Source organism: Siniperca chuatsi, linkage group LG23 (assembly GCF_020085105.1).
Source record: "Siniperca chuatsi isolate FFG_IHB_CAS linkage group LG23, ASM2008510v1, whole genome shotgun sequence".
NCBI classification, from domain to species: domain Eukaryota; kingdom Metazoa; phylum Chordata; class Actinopteri; order Centrarchiformes; family Sinipercidae; genus Siniperca; species Siniperca chuatsi.
The window spans coordinates 18946005-18970958 of record NC_058064.1 but is presented as its reverse complement, the minus strand read 5'-3'; positions in this window follow the sequence as shown (position 1 = coordinate 18970958).

Genomic DNA, 24954 nt, shown 5'->3' with positions numbered 1-24954 from the left:
TTTGAGTCCTCACTCTCCGAAACACAGAGTGGGAACTGGCGCTTTGCAAGACCACCTGGGTGCACCATCGGTCCCCTCAGAGCTGACGGGCTTCGATCACAGTGGGAGGGAGGAGGTTATTAGATTTTATTGGGATGCGTGCCATGTTGCCATCCCGAGCACAGAGTGGCGGAGAGAGGTAGAACCTGAATCTACAAGCTGCACAATGACCTGCTTTTATATTCAGTCCTAGCTCTCCTGACAGTCCTCTGAAACATACACTCTTCAAACTCACACACACACTGCATACACTGAATATATATGAATAATCACAGATATACACACAGGCACATACGGACCCTTAACATCTCCATATGGTAAAAACATATGCATGCACACGCCAACACGTATACACACACACACACACACAGAGCACATAAATGTAAAAATTGCATATATATAAAAGCTAAATTTACACATGGTTGTAACTTGGGAAATTTGAATTCTGCTCACTTTGTGTGTAAGGAAATATAAATTAAGTTGATACTGCAGCTATTGTACATAATTTTTCACATTTCAAAATGCAAAACTATTTTTGGACATATTAGTGGAATCCATCTAAGCTTCAGGCCTCTGAGTGGAACCAGTGTTGTCACGGAGTAATGTAGTAAGTGCTCAGATCACAGATGGGATAAGCAACGGCTAACAATGGCTGCCCCCAAGCTAGTTAATTGCATGTGTCTGTTGGAATTGAAGTGATATTATGAACTATTTTCAGTGCATGCCCACACAGATATTGAACCTATCAAATTACAGTAGTGACACAGTCATTTGGAACCACAAATTCACGTCCCCTGGAGAACACTGATGTAGTAGAAAAATTAATAAAACTTAAATTTCCTCTTTTCAGTTTTGAACAAATAAGCACACAAGTCAAAACAAACACCAAGGATATATATACTGATTTCTTAGCAAAAATGTATTTTAATTTCAGTTCAATATCAACAGAATCACACAGGTACAACACACACACATATATGCACACTAATGCACATTCACAAACCACAGCTCAGTGTCAGTGTCACTGGAAGAAGGCTCTCTCTCGGCTCCTCTAGGGGACAGCTGCTCTATTTGTGTGTGTGTGTGTGTGTGTGTGTGTGTGTGTGTGTGAGTGTTAGGGATTGCACTGATCGTAAACAACTGCAGCGGGGAAACAAATGGGTGGTCCCCCGACGGTTTCACCCTGCACCCAATCGATGATGCACGATAACGGAGCAGCGGCGAGTATTTTTGAATTCTCAGCGACAGTTTTTATCTATGACTTTCACAACAGCCGGGCTCTTTGTTCTTTCAGTTCTTTTGTGCCTTTTCAATATACGCTGCTTTGGGGAATAAGGCAGTAGTCAACATGTTCTCCCAAAGGAATGCTGAATTCCCCATCTGAGCCAGTCAGTAACAAATATGTCACCTTGCTTTGTGCTTCTCCCTCAGAGCAGTCAGTGCATGTTTGAATGCTGTAATACAGCAGGTGAATGCAGAATGTTGGTGTCCACTAGATGCATCATTTTGTCAAAATCTAATTTCAGTTCTGATTGAATGCAGCATTTTTTGATGTATTGTGTATGATATATGACCTGATTGGTGTAATTCAGAAATTGTGCAAACACAGTGAGAGGATGCTCAAAATGCACTTGCACTTTGTCTCAGATGTTAACTGCTACGCAACCACCTTGGGCTCTTCCTTATTTGTTGTTGTTTTTTTCTGGGCTGCTCGGATGACTGCATTCATGTGTGTGTGTGTGTGTGTGGGGGGGGGGGTGGGGGTGTCGATTTGAATTTATCTCACTCCACTGTGGCTGCACCAGATCGAACGTTGCCATAATCACACTACATAATCAGAAATCACTGTTACTGCCATATCCCACAAATATCTTTCATTAACGATAACTTGCCTTTCCCAGTGTGATGTGACCATTAAATCTCAGCATTGGAGGAAGGACCATGAAATGATGATGGTTATGATTTGAAGGGTGAAGCCCTCCCCCCCCCGATCAAGATAGGTGCCAAATTTATAGTTTCTCTAGTGGTGCCCGCAACATGAAGCTATATGCCTTCAAACTGCGCAAAGACCTTCACATCACCATAATATATTAGGTCAGTCAGTCGATCATGCAAAACAACCACCTTATCACTAAATCAGAAGCCAAACTACCACCAGCCAAGTGGAGTCAATACCAAAGAAAATAATCAAATAACAGCCATGCCGATGGCACACACACACACACTGTATCTGTCTATTTATAGGCTTTTTAAACAAGTGACAAAGTAATGAAATTGACCCAGACACTCTTATCCAGTTACCGTTAAACCTGAAATAAGTGATTTATTTTGCCACTTTGGGGCAGCAGAAACAGGTTGTGAAAACAACACTGACATGTCATCACCATTTATGTTGCTATAGTGAACCTGTTAGCAAACTGTTCATTATTTACACATCCAGCAGTTACTGAGCAACATTATTCTTCATTTGAAGTCGTGTTTGTGTCCACCTGGAGAATGTAAGTCCAGTATTCACTCTCCTTTTAGCTCTCTTTTTGGCCTCTTCCAACTCCTGAGGGAAATATCTGCCTCTCCAGCTGCTAAATGCTGTTGGGTGCTGAGCAGTTAGTGTACAGTGGATTCATCAGCTTTTTTTGCTGAAAACAGATGCCTGCTGCGGCCATGAGCGGTGAGAGTGAACCAAGACAGTAAAGTTGTGAGCCAGAAAGCTAAACAATGACCCGAAACTCACTATAAAGCTCAGTAAAGCCGAGGGGAGCTGCAGATTCAGGTGCCAATTCTCTGTAGGTTCATCACTACAAGTGACCCCTTTCACATTGTCATTTGATGCATTGTTGTAAAAATATTGTTTATAGCGGTTTTAAAGAATAGCCAGTTCACAAGGTGATGCAAGATGATCTGAGTGGTCAAAACAGTACTGTCGGATGACACCAAGAAAGGTAAATATAGGAATGGACACAGCTAACAATTAAAACTCCCTGCTTTGACAGTCTGTCCAATCCAATATTCAGTATTCAGAAAGCAACTACATAACTCATTCAAGGCTGCAGCAGCCATGAAGACACTCAGGTAATGTCCTCTGTATTTTTTCTGGGAGTTCAGGAGATATACTGACCATTAGTGTACTTTAAAATGTTTTAGTCATATTCCAGTATTGTATGACTCCATATATCTACATTTAACTCATTTTAGGCCACTAAAATAAATAAACAAATGTGCAGCGTGGAAAGCAGCATTTAGACAATAACATGGTAAAGCTTTATTTCATTTCATAATTTCTTGGTAATTTCCTAGGACATTTCCTGGAAAGAACTACTGTATGTAATCTGGTACTAATTATGGGGAAACTTATAGGGAAATTTCTGAGATAGTAATTTTAGAACTTTAAAACTGACAGTAAATATTACAGCAAACTGAATAAAAAAATATGAAAAATGTTGTCAGTGTCAGGAGGCGAGGGTGACTCATAACCTCGTACTTTTAAAATCCTGTCTGAAATCATCTTCTGAGCAATGTAAACTGGCCCCATCAGTAACCACAGCGCCCTGTTGAGCTTTATTTTACATGAGCAGAAAGCTGAAATATTCCCATCAAACATCATCTTAAAATTCTGTTTGAACAGGAAAAATGTACAAAAACATCACTTGAAGAAAAATTGCTAAATCTTTTTTGCTGCCAGCTTGAAAAACGATCCCCTTAGTTGACAGGCTGATAAGAGCAGAAACTGTGAGGTGAGGTCACCTTCAGATAAACTAAACTCTGCTAAATCATTTATCACAGAATATGATAGATAGGAAAAGTGAGACCTTGACGTCAGGAATCATGGGACACGACTGGAAAAACACGAGTGTTGGAGCTCTCGGCCAAAACCAAACAAAAAGCCTGGAGTCAAGTTGAAATGTCAGATGACATATCAGATGGATTTTGATTACTTTTGCTCAGGCATTCATTTGTGGTTCAGTAATTATTAACCTAGAGGGGCACAAGATACAGAATAACCTGAATAAATAAGAAGTACTTAAATAAATAAGAACAAAATGAAAAGGAGGCCTTTTCCATTTGAAAAAGATGACAAATTAAGTAAATTTTGCTTAATACCCAGGCTTCAACTGAATAAAATGTATAGGTAGAGGCAGAACCATTATTTTACAGCATAAACATAATTGATAGAGCACACTAGCCAATGAGAAGCAAGGGGGCACTGAAGGCCCACCCACCAATAAAAACAAAACATTGAGTGGTAAATTTGTCAGTAAGAACAGAAGAAACTGAGCGGGATTTGTGTTTTTTGTTCTGCTTTCTGCCCGCACGGTTAAAACGTACCTTGGTCTCTGATCACAGGTTTAACTCCCTGATCATTTCCCCAACACAGATATCTCAGTGGTAGAGTGCTGGTGACTGGGTTTTGAGACCCACATGGGGCAGTTCTTTCTTTGTGCTACAATGAACCCCTTGGCGAGGCTACAATTGTAGCCTTGCCCAGGTGACAATTATGTAGCCTGCTGCGGCTACAATGAACCCCTTGGTTCAATCTGCTGAGGCAACAATTGTAACCTTGACAGGCATTGTAACATGCCTGTGGATGGTATACTACATTACTGAGGCTATTATGATCATCTTGGCTTTCCATAGTAATGAGGCCCTGACAATATGAAACATGAGAAACAGCTTGTCTGTAATCAAGCCCTTGCCTTATCAGTTTATACTGTAATTTACCTGCAGTGCAAAGAGCACAACGTGAACAAACACGTCTCAAACTAAAAGGCTAATATTGTGTTGGAATTTAGTCTGGTTCTTTTTCCAGGGTAACATTCTTAAGAAACTTTTTATGATGATTTCTTCTGGACTATTCAACATGCACTAGATGATTTTCAGCAACGAAGTCTGCTCATCCTCTAAGTTTTCTTTTGTTCTTCTCTATTCTTTGTCAGTGAAGAAGTGTTTGGACTTCATTACAGCCTGGGCGAGATCTCTGCGGATCATTTTAGCCCTGAGCACCAGCCGCTGATGCTAGGGAAATGTTAATTACCTTGCCAGCCACATTCAACATTCAGACACTCCTCACACACACACACACACGCACACACTTGCAGAGATGGTGTCTATGCCTCTGTGCTTCCTCCTTCCTGCTCTGACTGTGGATTTTAGAGGGAGTGATAAACCAAGCAGAGACAGCATGGCTCATCCCACATGCATAAAATGTTCTAGAAACTTCCACAGTCTATCATCATGCCTTCTGTTAGTGGAATGTTCAGATGGTTCTAGAGGTCCACCTGTGGCTGCAAACGGTTACATGACGGGCTTGGGTTGGGTTTATAATAACTAAACAAATTTTTGGGGGAGTCACATGAGATCACCAAGCAAGATGGTCGCCCAAAATGAATAATCCTGACAGACCCATCTAGTTAGCCCATGCTTGTCATTAGGGAAGTTATAATTAAGCAATTTTACTCCTTGAAGTTTGGTTATCTGTGCATTATGGCAACTAGCGAGCAAAGTGTGAATGCTAGCATAGCCAGTGGAGCTAATGTCAAGCTAGCAAATGTCACAGGCTTTTCACAGTTTTTCAATTAGAGGATGAGAATTGTCAACTTGGCCAAAACGTTGCTAAAAAGTGTGAGGAGCTGCATCAGCCTGTCAAGGATGCTGCTGTTAACGGAGACAGACTCCAGGCCCGGCCCGCGGCTCATTGGTTTGAAGGGTGAGGCTTACACTCCACTGATTTTAGACATAAAGGTCAGTTTACCAGGCACACGGAGCACTAATCACCCTGTGCTAACAGTTGTGTAATGTCTTCTGTGAGTTTTTTTTTTATCATCCTTCTCTGTTGAGTCCCCCAACTTCATGAATGTGCAGTACTAAATCACTTTAAAGTGAAGAAGTACAGGGTGATTAGACACAGTTTTGTGCTACTGTTCAGCATGTGTAGGGTCCCCCGTTTAGTAGGGGGTCTGTACATGTCAGTTATCTGCGTGTCACAGCATAATGAAACACTGTATTGAGTGTCTTCCTTCCTCAATTTGATGCATTTTACTCATGCCATGAAATTTTGTGGTTTTAGCCACACTCCAGCACTAGCTCCCGTCCACTGAATTCTAAACACAAATCCATTGATACATGCTGACCGGCAAGGTAGACAGAGATGTAATAATCCCTGCTTTTTATCAATCTGAATCTGGCCCAATTCCAATCTGAGTCCTGATACCAGATCTAGTGACCAGTCTGGGAAACTGGTCATAAAGGAGAGAGAGAATTTAACCCTCTAAAAACTGAAAACATAGAAGAGCAGCTGTTGCACTGAACTCCATGTGTCCGTGTATCTGTGAAGCTGTGCTGCACGGTCGTAAGGCGCACAATGAGACCTCTTGTTTCCTGTTCTGTGCTGAGAGCAAAGGACTCAAGTCCCCATCAACACACAAACCCAAAAAATGACAGCAAAATTGAAGGCTGGCAAAGAATGAAAGAAAAAACACATGGAGTAAACAGACTTTAAAGGCAGATGATGGGATGTGACATCATTGGCCACTGAAACCATTGAAACCAGATGGATAGATTTCTTTTAAGGCTAGCATCTGTTTTAGGACAGGGTGACCCAAAACCTCTCCTTAATAGAAACTCTGGGGTGCACATGTGTATTGCACATTGTGGTTGCACATGTTTTTGTATCTGTGTGCAAAATGCAACTGTCTGTCGCACAGAATGTAAACCACTATATAGTCTTCTCTATATATATATATATTAATAAGTATTACCAGTACTGTACAATGAATATCAAATTGAAGGTTATGTTTTAGTCCTGTTTGCCTGCAAGAACTTTAGAAAATCACTGCTTTGCCCGTGTGAAGCACACAGCTCGTTACCACACAGGATGCTGCAGTCAGGTAGCATGTGGTAAAAGACTAATGAGGTACATTAGCGACTATCAGCACTTTAAAGTTCACAATATTCCACTTAAATTGCCCATTATTTACCTTCTAAATGACCTTCTAAACTTTCCACACTGCTTGAAAACATAACATGCAGCATACCTTATATAAGGACTACTGTACATCATAAATTTAGTAAATGATGTGGTGGAATGTAACTAAGTACATGTACTCAAGTACTGTGCTTAAGTAAAATTGTGCGGTACTTGTACTTTAGTTGACTATTTCCATTTTCTGCTACTTTCTACTTCTACTCCACTACACTTCAGAGGCAAATATTGTACTTTTTACTCCATTACATTTATCTGACAGCTTTAGTTACTAGTTACTTTGCAGATTTAGGTTATTAATTCAAAATACACATCAACTAATACATTCTGATATATTATTATAGATTAAGCTTGTTACGGAACAGACCAACCCGGAGACACAGGTAAGGTGATTTCGAAGGTTTATTGATAACAGGGATAATACGAGATCTGAGGAGAGCAGAGAAGATACCGTCCCTTGGATCACTGATGATAATGAAGCGCAGGTGCTGGATAGCTGCCCACGAGGCGACGGGAACAGGATTCACCACACTGGTGACGGAAGACACTCCGGAGCCGGGTGAACACTGTTGTCCACAGGAGCCTGGAGTCGAGTGAAGGTTTTGCAGCTCTAGGAAGACTGGAAACGATGATTAGCGGCGTAGTAGAGTCCGTGGTAAACTTGAAGGTAGGAAGTGTAGCTCTGTCCTTCTAGCGAACGAGACCGGACACTGACTGAGGTGAGGAGCTGGGTTATGTAGGGAGTAGAGTGGCTGATTATGTGCAGGTGTGTGATGGGTGACAGGTGCTGGTGATTAGTATTCTGGTGAGGAGGAACGGTGTGGTTGAGATGAGGTGGAGCCTGGCGTGTCTGTGACAAAGCTACCCAGCAGTATATAAAGTAATTAAAATTAGCCCCACCTTTTACCAGCCGCAACATTAATGTATCACTAGTTATGTATACAGTATGTATGTATGTATAATATACATCATTCTGAAATGGGCCATTCTGCGTAATGAGTACTGTTGGTATTTTAAGTATATTTTGGTGCAGATGATGAAGTATGATTTTGAATGTAGGACTTTTACTTAAGTATTTTTACACTGTGGTATTGCTACTTTTTCTCAAGTAAAGTATTTGAATACTTCTTCCCCCACTGGTAAATGACTGTAGCCTGCCTGTATATGAGGACTTCCAAAAGGGTCTGTGAGGTTGTAGAGGTCAAATTCTTATATTCAGCATTAACAGCTATAGCTCATGCATAAGTTTGGCAATATATTAGAAGCATCATCACTTTTCCATTTTATGTACGCCGTAAATCCGGATTTAGACATTTACGCCATGCGGACCCTCAAGGCTACGCAGATGCAACAAGCCTGAGTTAGGCTTAAAGATAGCAGGAGAGGCAGAAGGAGCCACCGGATCCCAGGTGAAATCTTACGGTAGCTAAGTTATAGCAGAAAACAGAAACACACAGAGACAAACAGAGACAAGCCCATTACACAACCTGCTCAGTCTGACACTAGATACCATTTAATGGACAGAAATGATATTGGAACTGGATTGTTGGAACTCCACCACCCACATCAATATTATATTTTATGGTGCAATGCTACCAAAAACAATTGAACCGATGGCCGGAGTTACAAAAATAAACAAATGAATAGTTTAATTTTAAATCCCTGTATCAGAAATGTCGTCTCCTCCTGTCTTGTCCTGTGTGTGTGTGTGTGTGTGTGTGCAGCTGCTGTGTGTTTTGGCCTGTATGTCTGTTCAGCACATCACACAGCGCGCACACACCACATATGACCCTCAACCACCATTTGTCCTTGTCAGCTCCTCATTCTCTCACGTCGTCCTTTAGACCCCGAGCAGGAAATATGGCTTCCCCAGATCCCTCGCTCTTCACTGAGGCCAAACTGATAGCCAGACACTCACTGTCCACTGCAGTCAATCAGAAACCGTTAGTGTCGCTCACTTTAAAGGAATTTGCCGCACAAGTACAGCAGTGACCACATCCTCATAAGTCATCGCCTTCCCTGTATTTCTGTTGCGGGAAAATGGCGGATTTATTGCTGCTGTGTGTCTGATAAGAAATGAATGAGGGTGATAAAGTGACTGTAGAGCCTCCATACTTCCTGAGTGATCAAAGGAGTGTTAGATGACTGCTGTGGTGAGTCACAGGGAGCCTTCATCCTCACCGTGCAGCACACCCAGCGTTTTGGGGAATTTGTCTCATTAAAACAGTGCTGTGGAGGAGTCAGCGCTGATAACAAAGGACACACACATCGTTGTACTTAGCATAATTTAAAAGAATCTCCTGACTCGATTGTCATGGTTTAACTTTGTTTAATTGAAAACAAAAATGTGTCTTTTTCTTACATGTTTGATATCATTATGACTATTGATACAGAGGTCAGGTTACCACGCTGTTCACACAATGTGGCAACCAGCCCTCTGCATCCTGGGATATGTGGTGCAGTGCAGGCGATGGGTGTGGACGCCTGCTCTCCACATGTTTTATGACTCCGACTGACAGTAACTGTTAACACACACTGCTGCTGTTTTTTTATGGCGTCAGAGACAGGCATAGTTGAAATAAGAACCACTTGCTTTTAGTTTCAAACTTCTCATTACTTTCTCAGTTGTCTCATCTTGAGTTCATGAATAAATTCAGCGAGACTCTCCAAAGTCTGCACTGCCGACAAGACAAATCTGTCCCCAGTTGACAATGATATGGAATAGCTCATATATATGCTGGTACACAATAATGTTTCTACAATACACTGTCAGTTACTGTATTACAGGCGAGATGAGTTTTACATTTTGTGACAGTTCCTATAATTATTGTGTCCCTTGAGAAGACCAAAATCAAAAATGTATTAGTCCAAGTTTGACTTCCCTACTCTGTCTGTGGTTCTCCAAGCCCTAGTTGCAAGACATCAGGTGAGATGGCTCCGCCCATCTCTACCTGAAGGCTATCGCACAGTACACAGTCTAGTGAGTATTTCCAGCAGCAGGACGGTGTATGTATGTATGTTCATGGTAATGAAGGAACATGTCATCCAGTGCAATAGTGTGCCTCACTGATGTGTTTTGAATAGTTTTTGAATAACCAATGTGAACCAATTCCAACACCGAACATCTACAATGTGACCGTAAAAATCTAAATACTAGAAACCAGGCTCATTTTTTTTCTGGACGCATACAAGGATGTTGAGGACTTTTTCGATGCATAAAGTATGCATGAATATAGCAGATAAGTAGGTCCCAAAAGCTGGTCGCACTACCAGTCCATCTGTTTGAGTACAAGCCCAGGTTCCACTGCTGTGTTCTCCTATCTCCAGCTCTTCATCTTCTCAGTTTGCACCGGCCCGACGATCACTTTTGACAAAAACAAAGACGGAAGAGTGGACAAGCCGCTTCTTTATTATAGTTCCCGGCTCCGCTCAGCACCCTTTGCTTCATGGAGGACTGTGGTGAAATATTGATTGGAGCGAGGCCTCCGCTGGCCGCTGCACAGATAACAGAAACTAAATGATGGATCTTTCAATAGGATCCCTGAAGAGGACCTTTAAAGCAGATCTCTGCTGTCTTCCAGCCAGAACTAAGTACCGGCAACGGCCTCAGGGATGTCAGCTCTTATCTATGATGTATTAAGCTGTATTCGTGACTGCTAGCAAAGTGCTATAGCCTGTGTTCCAGAGCCCCGGGGTTATGTTTTCACTGACTCTTCAGGCTGCAGATGGGTTCCTCAGATCTGCCTTTTTCCTCCCTCCACGTCCTCCCTCCCCCCCCTACCTGTCAAACACTGCAAGCTTCTGTGCTTCCAGCCAAAACAAACGCCTGGTTGGTATTGATGGACAGAGACAGCTGTAGTGGAAATACAAAACGTTTGAACATACACGGACACACACACACACACACACACACACCAGGCTGTTTATAGAGGGTGCAACCAGAGCTGGGGAGCAGATTAACGACTTTACTTCCCAATTAGCCCACTCAGCAGGAGAGGAAATGGCTCTAACTGGCCTTCTCCTTCCTTTCTTCTCTGTGTATGTGTGTGTCCCTACACAAGTACGAGTGTGTGTCGGCTCTCTCTGATCTAATTCTAAACTGTTCAGCACTGCTCTCTGGCAGCTGCCCACTGGCCAGTGGCTGTCACATGTTGCCTTCACTTCCTGTTCATGTAAAAGCTCTTCAGAGCCTGACACAGGTCTGGAGGCATAGAGGGGGGGTGGAAGTGTGTGTATACCCTGTGGCACACAGTATAACAGTACTGTTAGTAAGTTTAAGTAGCCTAGTAGTTGCACTATCTTGGAGAAGTTTTAGTAGTAATTTTTGGTGTAATTTTGGTGTACATTTACTTTTTATTTATTTTAAAACACACCTTTTTTCAAAAGTCTACTTTTACTTTTATTGCATAATGTCACTTTGTATGCTAGTGTTGTTGTGCCCATTCCTCTCCCTGTCACGCTTCAGCCAATCACATGTTCCCAGCTCCTAGCAGCTAAGCAGCTAGCTATGTTTGCTATTGCAGAACAGACCTTTTCACAGAAATAATCTCTTTTTCACACTTTGACCTACATGCATCATATCAGGAAAATTACAGGTGTAATTATTACCATTAATGATGATATACATAATTGAAGTGTCCCACTTTTCCATTCAGTGAATGGTCAGCATCAGTCAGTGAACCACAATGTACAATACCGGCACTCTCAACGTTTTAAGCGTCTCGTCCATTTCATTAACCTCCCTGTGGGTTACAGAATGAAGGAAAGGGAAGGGACTTTTGTTCCCAGAGTTTATCCATTTTAGGGTGGTACTTACACAGACTGGGAGACTGGGAGGAGGCACTGCCGTACAAGCTAAAGACAGGGAACAAAAGTCTGCTGTGCACAGTATATGCCACAGATTACTTGAAATATTGCCGGTCAGACACCAGGCTGAGGTCAGTTTGATAATCACCAGCTGGACAGGCGTTTTACCCAATAGAGTCTGCATTTAGTTCAACTTAAAAGTCAAGTTAAAAGTTCATATTGAGCAGCTGTATCATCAAGGCCTGTGATCAGAAGGGAACTTACCAACCCGGGGAAACCCTGTACACTGTAAATAGACCTTTTTCACAGCAGACATTTTGGCATGTCATAGCAGGAAAAGCACAGGCACAGGCTCCCTGCCATGACTTGCTGGGACACTTGTTGGAACTGAGCCATTGTTAACGAAATGTGTTTCACCTGTGCTTTTCCTGCTTTGACAAGTGTCTGGGCAGAGGTTGGTATACACTGTATACACACATATATATATATATATGCACCACTATCCGTCTGCCTATTAAGCAACTAGCTGCAGCACCTGCTGCTGTAAACAGTAGCTGTGCCTCTGATTACAAGTGATAAACCCATGAAGCGAATAAGGCAGGCTTAACAACGTCCAATGCAGCGGCAAAACTGCATGAGAACTGATAACTTTACACTATTAATTTGAAGAAATGAGTGCAGTCATTTTTGGCCATATCTACATTATAAAAGTGCGCATGTGCCAACGTGCATGCTGCCTGTTGCCGTTGCTCCGTCTTGTCGTCTTACTTTTTCCAACTTTTAGCTTTCCTTTTTCTTTAAAACTCTTGACGGTACTCATTACTTATTACTTAAATTATTACATTGTATTGTACTCTGCCATACTTGTCAACCACTTTTGTCATTTACCCCTATTTTAGCTTTTATACTTTATATCCACTTTGTACTTAATTTATCTTAGCTGTATTATAGTGTATTATATTTTGATTTGCTTAGTACTTCTATTCCTGTGTGCATTGACGTGACAGTGAGCAGCTGTAACAAAAGAGTTTCCCCTCGGGGATCAATAAAGTATTTTGATTCTGATTGTGATTCTGATTCAAGTACAGCTGCTAGTGTTGCACCAAAATACCAAAGCAAATTCCTTGTATGTGCAAACCTGTTTGGCAATAAAGCTGATTCTGATTCGTCTGAGGGAGTCTTAAAAGTCAGTGTGAGTGTTAGAGCCACAGTGATTTGATCAACTGATTTGCTGACTGACAGATTTGTTGGTGGGTTTGCACCTAAACTGTGTGGTGAATCTATTTATATTTCCCAGTAACGGTGTAAAATGCTGTAAAGTGCTGATGTTTCATACTGTATGATTTTCTTTGTGAAGTATAAACTCCAAGACCAACCAGATATAACTCATATTGCATAATCTCGACAAAGTTATACACCCCAGAGCTAAGAATAAGCCTGAATCATTGAATGGTGCAGCTTTGTATCTGTTGAACTCTCCCCATCTCTCCTCTCTCCCTGTTTTCTTGTTCTCTTCCCTGTGGGTATTCTCCTATCTCATGAGGATCCCAGCCACCCCTGTGCTGTCTGCTCGACAGTGCTCTGTCGAGCCCCAGCCTCGTCTTCCTCCCCTTTTGTTGCCATAGAAACCGTCAGCCATAGAAAAGTACAAGCCAGTGGATTGTCTGGGAAAAGGACAGTGAGGGGTAGTGATAGTCAGCCACGCCATACTGCGAGACAGCAGCCACAAGAAAAAGAAAGAAATGGGTTTGAGGATGGTTTGTGTTATCCGAGAGACCAAAGCAAATGTTGTTTTGCGCTGCTAATGTCGGGTTTATAGGATGGTGTCAAATTCTAATATTTGTGGTGGTTTTAACTTTTGAGGCATGAAGTAATAAAGTAGATTCATTAGTCACACAACTTCCCGAAAGACACCCATGACTACAGACCCTTTTCAACAAAAGATCCAGGAACTGAAGTGTCTACAAAGTGCAGAAAATACATTAATTCATGTTTTTTCATTCTTATGCACATTCATGCTTGTTTTTGTCACTTTACTGTGAAGAGAAGGCAAATTAGCAGGAATGATGCCAGTATATATAATAAAGTGCTTGTGTAAGATTCTTGAGGATTTGCATGTTCAGCTTCTCAAACTTTATCTCAATAGTTAACGGCCCATCAAAAAGTAAGAGTAAGCAAGGCTTTCTTGGAGGAACAAAGGAAACAAAATCAGAACTAGGTCCAGTGAAAAACAGGGGGGAAAACTAGAAAAACATTTTTAAAAAGTTCTATTCCAGTGGTACAAACAGGGCTATAGACACTGGACTAACGTCACCTTCCACCACTACAGCTGCCAATCAGAGCAGTAGCACAGTGGCAGAGAAGGGAATCACTGAACCTGTAACTAATGGATTTTACTGACAAAGGTTTTTTAGATGTTTTTAGAGACATCAAGCAATTATAAAGCAAAAAGGCAATACGTTTCCCTTTAATGTTATTTATGGCTGGTTTTGAATGCATATACCATAATTTAAATCATTATTGACATATACTGTTGCATTCTTTTCCACTGGCCCATTACATTCTATACAAACAGACAACAACTCTGAAGACTTAAAGGCACCCTGTGGAATTTTTGACCACTAGTAGTGCTATGGAGCGGCAAGCAGGTGACTGGCTGTTGTTTTCAGAAGGCTGAACAAAAGTGGCATTATAAAATATAACATTTTGAAATAAAAACTGCTGGATTATTTCAAAATTGTATGGTTACATTATATAAAATATTCTATCCATATATTTTTTAATGGTTATTTAATTAATAAGTGTCTTATTTGTTTAATTTTGAACAATTTGGGTTTCCATAGGAAGCTAATACCAGTTTAAAATTAAAAACTCAACCAGTTGAATGTACAGTAATTCCACCCAGTGTTTCATGTGTAACTTCAGGAGAGCAGCAAGACCTCAGATGAGACTGAAAGGAGTGCCACTTCTGCTTATTAACAAAATCTACGGCTTCCTGGGACCAATGTTTATGTTCTCCTCTCTGAAATCAATTATCAATAGCTAAGGTTTCTGCAGCTATGTCAGAAGTCTTCAAATCTCATATTGTAGTCAAGCCAACCAGCAAACAGCAATTACTCTTTTCACAGCAGGCCTTTTAAAATGTTATAGCAGGAAAATCATCATCATCATTAATGTCATTAGTTCCACCTGTGCTTTCTCTACTATGACAAGTCAAAATGTCTCCTGTGAAAAAGTGAAAAAGGTCCTGTCACGAGCCTTCTACACCAACACAGGTGTTTTAGACCTCTTCTCAGAACTGTCTGGGTGTGTACAACCTGTACTCAGTTGACATCGCTCTGTCTCTCTTAAAATCTTGCGTAGCTCTGCCCACTGTCGATGTGATAGGGGGTCTGATCAGGCAAGGTAGCTAGAAACACCTGCGTGGGCAGACAGAAACTTTAAAGATAGAGTTTCATTTATGGTTTAAAGCTTCTGCCCTCTCTTTTACCAGGGGTTCCTCATTAGGAAGGCACTGGCTTATACTATGTTCTTTGAAAAACAATATGAAGGAAACTGTCTAGCTTTTTAGCTAGCATTTGCTCATAGCCAGTAACATGAAGTTTTTACTTACTTTAGGTTGTCCATCTTCAGCAGTGTGGTTTCAGTAATGAGTGGTGTACATTGACAACAGTAATAATCTTAATTCATATAATAATTAGATAGGACCAGCTAAAGAGAGACAGCAAAGGGGGGAGACAGAGGGGGGAGGGTGACATGCAGCAAAGGGCCCAGGCTGGAATTTAACCTGTGCCGCTGCGGTACAGGACTCAGCCTTAGTATACAGTGCCCCTCTGGAAACCCCCTGTTTCCTGACTGGCAGTTTATCTGACCAATAGAAGGGTAAGTAGAGCCACACAACACCCCGCCCCTGAAACATTTGTCATATTTTGCGATAGTCATGGGTATCAAGCAGTAGTAGATTTGGGCTGCTGTTATGTTTGGGTGGTTTGTAATCTTTATCGTTATTTGAGAAAAATTAAATCCACAGTTCTCACTTGTTGAGCTCCCTAGAAAATTCCCATAATGCATTTTTATGGGAAGCAGTGACAATCTTTGATCACCATATTCATCTACTGAAAATGACAACACTGCACTACACTGTCTGTTTCTCTACATTTCCAACAGGCACTTTAACATGATGTAGCAGGGTGGACACATCTGCAGCTAATAAGATGAATACTATAGTAGGTACGTTTGAGTCAGGTGTACCAATTACCAAATCTTGACAGTAACACTTGTCAATGCTTGCTCATTAACTTATGTAAATCAATCTTATCCATAATTAATTATATTAGCTGCAGCTGTGTTTTCATGTTATGACATCTCTAGAGAAGCAAATGTAAGCATTGTTACGGCTATGTTAAGCAGTTTGTATGAAGTTAAAGTATCATCATGAACTGCTTTGGAATTGTGTCACAGGTCAGTGATTTACAAAATTCCTTGAATTGGTAACCCCAATTTCACCATACGTCAAGTTAAAGCATTAATTCGACATTTTGGGAAATACTCTTATCTGCTTTCTGGAGGAGAGTTAGATTATAAGATTATTAAGGTAACGCAATCCACCTACCTTTAAAGCTCACTAATTATCTCTTTACATCTCACCATGTTATGGTGGGTTACGTGCCAGACTATTTGTTAATTACTGAGCTTTAGAGGTGATGGTAGGCGGATTTCATTACTTTCTGTTGTTGTTGTTGTTGTTGTTGAGCTGTTTCCCCGTTTGCAGTCTTTGTGCTAAAGTAAGTTAACAGGCTGCTGGCTGTAGCCTTATATTTAACAGACAGATATGAGTGTTATTTCCCAAAATGTCTCACTATTACTTTAGCATGGGGAGCCATTTAATACACACAATATACAGTATATACACCATAGGTTTCAAGCTTAGCATTGACAGCCTTTGTAACACAAAGGTAACCTTCACAGCGGTCCCACTTTCATGCATTTATCTTCGCACTGCAGGCAGCTGGGTTTTTTAGGTGGTATGCAGTAAAATCGAAGCATAAGTATTTAGCAAACCTGTCAGTGATCTCACTGAGCTGAGTTCTATCTGAAAAGAAAGCAAAGGTTTATTTTTTCTCCACAGGAACAGAATGAAAGTTCAGCATTAGTGCAGCAAGCATGAAGCAAAAGTGAATTTCAAATGTGCACAAACTGAATGTTGTAGTAACCTAGTTTTAATACATTACGTTGTTTTCTAGCATTAGCAAAAAGTAATGAGCAGCTAATTCAGATTGTATATAAAACACATTATTACAATAACAAGTTAACTAGCTGACAAAGCTGAAACTGATAAACTCCCTTGAAGCAACTCAGCTCCTTTTTTAAACACAAGGTTATCATATTTACAGAAAGGTACCAGACTGGAGCTAGGCGCTACAAGTTGCTCAGTTGCCGGTAATGACAGGAAAGCCTCATCAGCGGCTCACAAGCTGCACATTTGTTATGCAACTACTAAGTCTATTTAGGGCATCTTCAGAGGGATTTGATCATCAATAATGAATGGCTTGCCCCTGTTTCAGAGTGGGCTGGTTTAATCTTGATCACACGTTCACACTAAGCAGTGCGGCTGTAGAGAGCTAATTTACCAAACACTAACTGTACCATATATACTGTAGTTGTGCCCAGAGCGCACACAAATAGCGATCCTCTGTGGAGCTGTATTTACAAATGTGTGAAGTTGTGATGCAACTGTCAGTTGTCCCATTTTTTATAATGAGTGTCTTCATTTGACACTATCCTACATGATCACAGACACAGTAGAGGCAGTAACTGAAGCTTGTTGTGAGACTCTAAGACGCTCTGATTAAAGTGACCATTCATAGACAATATGACATTGTGTACAGATATTTCTTGCAGCAAAAGTGGAGTTTGAGTTTAGAAGATGTTAAGTGAATAATCTAAAGCATCAATGATAAACATCAGACAGTCACCACACGATCTTTGACAAAAACAGACCCAGGCCCACTCGGGAAAACACATTCTTCTCCACCATGACAGGGTCGCTACTCTGCAGAAAACATGCCATTTTGTACCAGGTGCTAGTGTAGCAATCATACAGTGAGAATCATCATAGAAGAGGTTCATTTCTATATAATGCAATGTAGTCACAAGAGAAGTTGTGCCTAATACTGAGGCCCTGTCTTGGAGAGAGTCCCTTTGTCAAAATCTTTAAAATACCTTCATTATGTCACTTGATGTTTTATGTACATTATGTATGTTCCTATATATATATATATATATATATATATATATATATATATATATATATATATATATACAGTATGTGTGTTTAAAGCTGTATTGATTGATGTTTTGGCCATTTGGGGGCAGCAAAGAAAGCTGTTAACACAACATTGATCTTATAAAGTTGTTAGCAAAACATGTTAGCAGACATCAGCTGGATTACACAGCCAGCAGATGTGGAGCAACATTAGCATTCATCTGGAGCTGTATTTGTGTCTGACAAATGTTAGTCTAATATTCACTCCTTTAAGCTCTGATTTGGTCTGCAATATCCGGATCTTTAGCTGCTGCCTGAAAATGGATTGATGGATTGATGGACTGATGAGACTGAACCAAAACAGTACAGTTGTGGGCCACAAACGCAAAACAACAAGTTAAAATACGTTAAAACGCTCTGTAGAGCTGAGGGAAACTGCAGCGTTGTGTGATAATTCTCTGTGAGTGTGTCACTAGGAATGACACCTTTCACATCTGAGCCATTCATAATATAGAGAAAAAAACACAGCTCACTTGGTATCAGACTTAGCTGAGGTGCTGGAGCTACAGACTATAAAACTCGTGAAAAAAAACATCCGTACACTCAAATCAAGATATTAAGTTATATTAAGATTTTTGCACAGATTTGAGTGTGCTGATGCTTTTTTTCATTGAGTTTTATACCCACTGATAATATAACAGCAATTATTTTTGTGTATTTTATGTGGGGTTTTTTTCTTTATATTTCGTCATTCACTGTGGTATTTTATTTCTCTTGTTGTGAAGCACTTTGTACTTTGTTTTGATAAGTGCTCTATAAATAAAGTTTTATTATTATTATTATTATTATTATTATTATTAGTGCAGCTTTAATCAAATTAATACAACTGACAAAATTGCTGCTAATTGTAGTCTGCAGTGTGTTCTGTATCTGATGAGTACAACAGGATATGCACATGATGTACAATGAGTGACAAGATGAGGGTTAATAGGGGCCCACAGCCAATGTTTGCCCCTTTAGAAGGTTTATCTGGCCCTGATAACTGCTGAAAGCTGAGGTAGATGAGGCACGCTACACAAAAAACATAAATTGCTATTTTCATTTGAAACTCTGGAATGCACTTAATGTTCACAGATGAATGATACAAAAGGTGAACCTTTCATCTAAGAATATCAACTAAACGCCAAAAAATGCTAAAACAGTAGATTTTTTTAGCCACTTGGGGACAGCAGAAACAAGTTGTTTAGCTCTGTTTTTGGTCTCTGCCGACTCCTGATGGAAATATCGGCCTCTTTGGCTGCTATATGCTCCACTGTGTTCATCAGCTAGTCGCTAACTGTGTCTGTCTGCTGTTTGGTGTTGAGCAGGTAGTGTACAGTCAGTTTTTAGAGATTTCTCGCTGAAAACACCTGTCTGCTGCAGCCGAAAACGACATTATGAGAGCGGTGAGAGTGAACCAAAACAGTAAAGCTGTGGGCCGGACAGCTAAACAATAAAACTTGCTATAAAGCTCCTTAAAGCCGAGGGGAGCTGCAGATTGGGTTAATAATTGTTTGTAGGTTCATCACTACATTTGTCTTCACATTGTCATGTGAGACATTGTAATTATATAAATAATGATTATAGCCACTTTAAGGAGGTAATGATGATAATGCGAAAATGCATAGGAACTTATAGAATGAGGTATAAGCAGGTGACTTTTTGAGAAACTCAGTGTAACACGTTTGAATATTAAGGGCGAGTTTAAAGACATTATGAGTAGCCTGATATTTTGCGTTGATACACATGCAGAAAATACTTCAGAGGAGAGGATAAATTATACATACAGTATGTGCGTGTTGACTGCTGCAGACTACATCAACTTGAAAAATGCCATTACCATTTACAGCCTTTACTGTCTCAGAAAGTTACAGCAGGTTACAGCATATGACAAAATCAGCACGAGGCCGATCTGGAATTTACTCAAGGATGTAAATGTGAGCAGGAGTTCCTCTGTATTTTGCTGAGGAACTGAGTTTATAGCAGCATGAAAAGTGTTTTTGTTGAAGGATTTTGGAGGGATGACTATACAAATGGCTGTTTCAGCCTGGTTGAGGGTAGATAAATTGGTATTTTGCTGTGGATTTATTCCTGCATGCATTGAAATATGTTGTTGATTGGGAAGGTTTCCAACAGAGAATTGTTCCAAATGTCAGCAGTTATAAGTGATGTTTGAATTCTTTAAATGCTTAGATGGAGTGTCTTCTTTTCCTCCCTCCTTTATCCTCAATCAGTCAGCACAATCCATTATGAAAGCTTATTAAATACTGCAGTCGCACAGATCATTGCTCCCACAATATTTAAAAGGTGACGCACAAATCTAACATCTGTTTCAAGTAATGTGCAGTTGTTACGTGGGAAGTGAATTTAAGGTGGCTCAATTCACTGATGAATCATCCCGGTCCCCAAAAAACCCTTTATCACAGGATTAAATGACTACAGGCCCGTCGCCCTGACGTCTGGTGTCAGGTGACCCACCTGAAGGACATCACAGGACCCCTGCTGGGCCCCCTGCAGTTTGCCTACCGGGCAAACAGGTCAGTGGATGATGCAGTCAACATGGGACTGCACTGTGGACTTCAGCTCGACGTTCATCACCATCATCCCAGACATCCTTCACACCAAACTCACCCAGCTCACTGTCCAGGGCCCCAGCTGTCAGTGGATCACCCCCTGGTGCGGTCAGAACAACCTGGAGCTGAACACGCTAAAAACTGTAGAGATGACAGTGGACTTCAGAAGAAGCCCCCCCAACAAGACCCCCCATCATCAGGTTTCTGAGATCCACAATCTCCCAGGACTTAAAGTGGGCATCCAACATCGACACCATCATCAAAAAGGCCCAGCAGGGGATGTTTTTCCTGCGCCAGCTCAGGAAGTTCAACCTGCCTCAGGAGCTGCTGATCCAGTTCTACTCTGCAATAATCCAGTCTGTTCCTTGCACATCCATCACTGTCTGATTGGGATCTGCCACCAAACAGGACAGGAACAGACTACAACGGACATTCAGGACAGCAGAAAAGATCACCGGTTGATGTTATAGGTTTTATATCTTATGGTTCCATTAGTAAGGCAGACAAATATTACTTGTAATTGTCTGCATTTTGGCATTATTATATATGCATCAATATGTACTTCACTTTACTTAACACATACAATGATAACTTATGATACTGCATGGACTATTATAGCATACTATGAGTCCTTACTGCAGTTGAGTGTTGAGGTGTGTATAGGTGAGTATAGGTAGTCATAATATAAGCCCCATCAGTCAGCCTCTAGTTTATAAATATTCAAGAGCATCCATCAGACCCTTGAACTTATAATTCATTATAATAAGACACATCTATAATGTTTTATGACTGTTGATATAGTGCATCAGAAAGCATTATGTGTGTTTATGAGGGTAGTCATGAAGCATTATGAATGCATTATAATTCACTATGGATGCCCCCATAACGCACTATAGATGTGGTCTTCATAGAAAGTGTTACCCAATGACGTTGCAGGTCATAAAACCAAAACAATGAGCTAAAAGATGCTAAAACGCTGAGGGGACTACAAGCAACACCTTTCACCTTTCATGTACATTCATTTCACCCATTGTTAATATAAACATATTGATTAGTGCAGCTTTAAGTTGCTTTGATCTTTCTTGGCCAGCATATCCATCCCTTTTTTATAGTCACTGCCAATGTTCTGCACAGGTGGCTTTCATTTTCACTGGCATCCTTTTCTTCACCCTGGACAGACAGCTTTAGCTCACTATCCAACCGTTCAGTGCAATTAAAGACTTAATGACACACCCCAGTTCAGCTTGTCTCTGGCTACTGCACAATTTATTGATATAACTAACCAATTAGCTTAGTGGAGAGCTACATGGAAAACAGGCAAAATCAAACTATTCAGGGTTTTCTGAGCTGACTAAGCTTTTCTAAGCTATAACTCAATCTACAGTTGCAGCAGCCCTCACAGTGACAATCACAACATTTATATTCACACAGTCAGTCTCTTTTTCACTCTCATATCCCACTCTGCAGTCTCTGGAACATTCATAAATGTGACAGTATTGTTCCTGGGAGAAAAATGCATGTACCTGCCTGCGAGACAGAATATTAAGAGGTAGGGCGTAAGAGAGCGAAAGGGAGAGATGAGGAGAGGAGAGGATATACAGGAGGGGTGGAGGGACAGGGTGAGAGAAAGAGGAAATGATTAAGTGTGTTGTGTTACAGGGTGACATTGAAAGAAGCCTCTCTGTCCCTTTTTACTCCATCCCTGTCTTCCACTATTCACTCACACTGCTCTTGACTTGACACGGTAGAATGCGGGGGGGGGGTTAAGGGGGGGGAAGAAAAGAAGGAGATGAAATGAGAGGAGAACTGACAGCAAAGGAGGAGAAGGGAGGAAAGGAGAAGACAGGATAGGAAATGAAAGGAGTGGAGAGATGCAAAATGAGAAAATAGCAGAGGACAGAAAGAAGGTAAGAAGAGAAACATTACATGGTTGACAGAAGGGATAAGAGGGAGAGAGAAGGAGATAAATAGAGGAATAAGGGGAGAAGTAGAGGTGGATAGAATAAAGTGGAAAGTCAAGAGAAATTACAGGTGAGGCAAGAAAACAGGATGTAAATGTGGGAGAAGAGGGTGATGAAAGGTAAGGAGCGGAATGGATGACAAACGAAGACCAGCATTCTTTTGACGGGAACAGAAAATGGAGGGAGACGAGGAGAGGGGTGCAGGTATAAGGTTTAAGGGCAAAAAGGAAATGGGAAATGGAAGAAAATAAAAGGGAGGGGAGATCAAGAGTAAAGAGGAGGAAAAAAAGGCAGAGAGAAGGTGAAAGGGGAAGAAAGGAAAACGATAACGGTTCTGCATACAGAGATGTGGACTCATAAGCAGGACGCAGAGGCGGAGCAGTTGAAAGCAATCAGTTGTTTACTTAGTAAGAGTTCAAAGCAGAGTTCGGCAACAGGTAATCAGTTAGCGAAGGCAAGGGCCAGGCAGGCGAAACCGGGAACAGGCAGGCAAGAATTATTGGATTATGGAGGCCCATATTTGTCCATATTTGGTGAACCATTTTTAGGTATATTACCTGGAGATAATGGCTTAACCAGCTCATTACCTCGGAAAAAAAATCACCAATTCTTCTGCTGGTGTATAATATGTGTAAATACAGTCCATTATCCTGAAATTTTAAAATATTCCAGCATTATAATCAAGTTTTAGCATAAGTTTGAGCCGGAAGACAACATTCTAATTTCCTCAACCAGGACTCCACACATTATTATCCAATAAGGGCACTCAGGTATGTGAAAACCTATTTTCTGTCACCCTGCTGTGGCCCTCCATCAAGGACCTGTTTATGACAGGACTATGGGGATCTCTGGGATAAATTCAATTTATAGGGTCCAAAAAGAATATTTGTCAGACGCAGTGAACGCCCAAAGATCTTTTGAATATTAACATGACCACTTGCATGCGTCATGTCTTCCCTGACTAAACTGTTATCTTGAGTAATAAAACATTGTTTTCTCACAACGATGATCTTAAAGGGAAATGATGGTTTACTACAGCTTTAATACAAATACATCTTATTTTCATAATTTTGACTTTCATTTATATCACTTTCTATAACACTTGAACTCATCACACCAATTTGCATTGCTTTTACAATAGCAAGACAGCATATCTATAGTATAGCCACATACATATATTTACACATATATATATATTGTGTTTCCCCACACTAAATTGTGTGCTCCCTATTCTTCTAGCCCCTTGCTGCCTTGGCGATGTATGTGTACACACAACTATGGTAATTACAGTAGGCCAAAGATGAACCAGGAAGTGGGTCTGTAAACTGTGATAGATATTTTACAACAGACAGTTTGGGAGCAGTTTTACTGTTCGCCTTCCAAATAACGTAAATAAACCTGGGTTGTTGTTTTTTTTTACAACCTATCTGATGGTCTGACTGCTCATGTGTTGATCTGTCTGTCTTCTTTAAACCAGTGTCACCAGTGTTCCCAGATCTCAGCAAATCATTTACAATGTTAATATTACCGATAGGAATAATGGCAAAAATTAGACCCACGTTTTCATAAACTGGAATTTCCCTTTAACAGTAATGATCAGAAGGGAAGCACTGACGGGTCAGGCAGGCAATGATTTCGGGGCACAGTACAAGCGTTTCCACACACACACACACACACACACATTATACTCTTTAGAATGTAATCAAGTTGTATTTTACAGTTGTGGTATTTTTCTGTTTACTTAGGCAGAGACTTTAAGCAAAAAAGAGCTAAAGCTAGAGATAGATAATATTTAAAGATGAACTAACTGACCGACAAACTAATTTGCACTGTTATCTGTGACGGTAACATTTAAACCAAAAGACTTTCTCATGCGCCAACAAGTTGGCAAGAAAAGAGGGTTCTGCTTCCAAATATTCAACACGCTACCAAGCTGAAAAAACACAACCACCAATATCAACATTACATCCCTGATATCAGACGGAACGGCAAACAATAAAGAGCTAAATCTACTTCCCTGACCTTCTGTGTGTCTTTGCCAATGAAAGACTTTCATTGTTCCCAAATTATCACAAAGAAGGTGGTGCCAGTGTGCAATGTTACAACGAAGCTCCACCCTCCAAAAAAAACATCCTCCTTGAGGATTAAGTTTTACATCAGAACCGCATGACTCTTAATTAAATTTGTACTCTAACAAGATGTTACTGATGCCCATTAGGGGAAAAAACTAAGTCAAAGCATCGGTGGTGCTGAGTGCGCTCTACATTTTTAGGAGTTCACCTGTCAATCAAATGT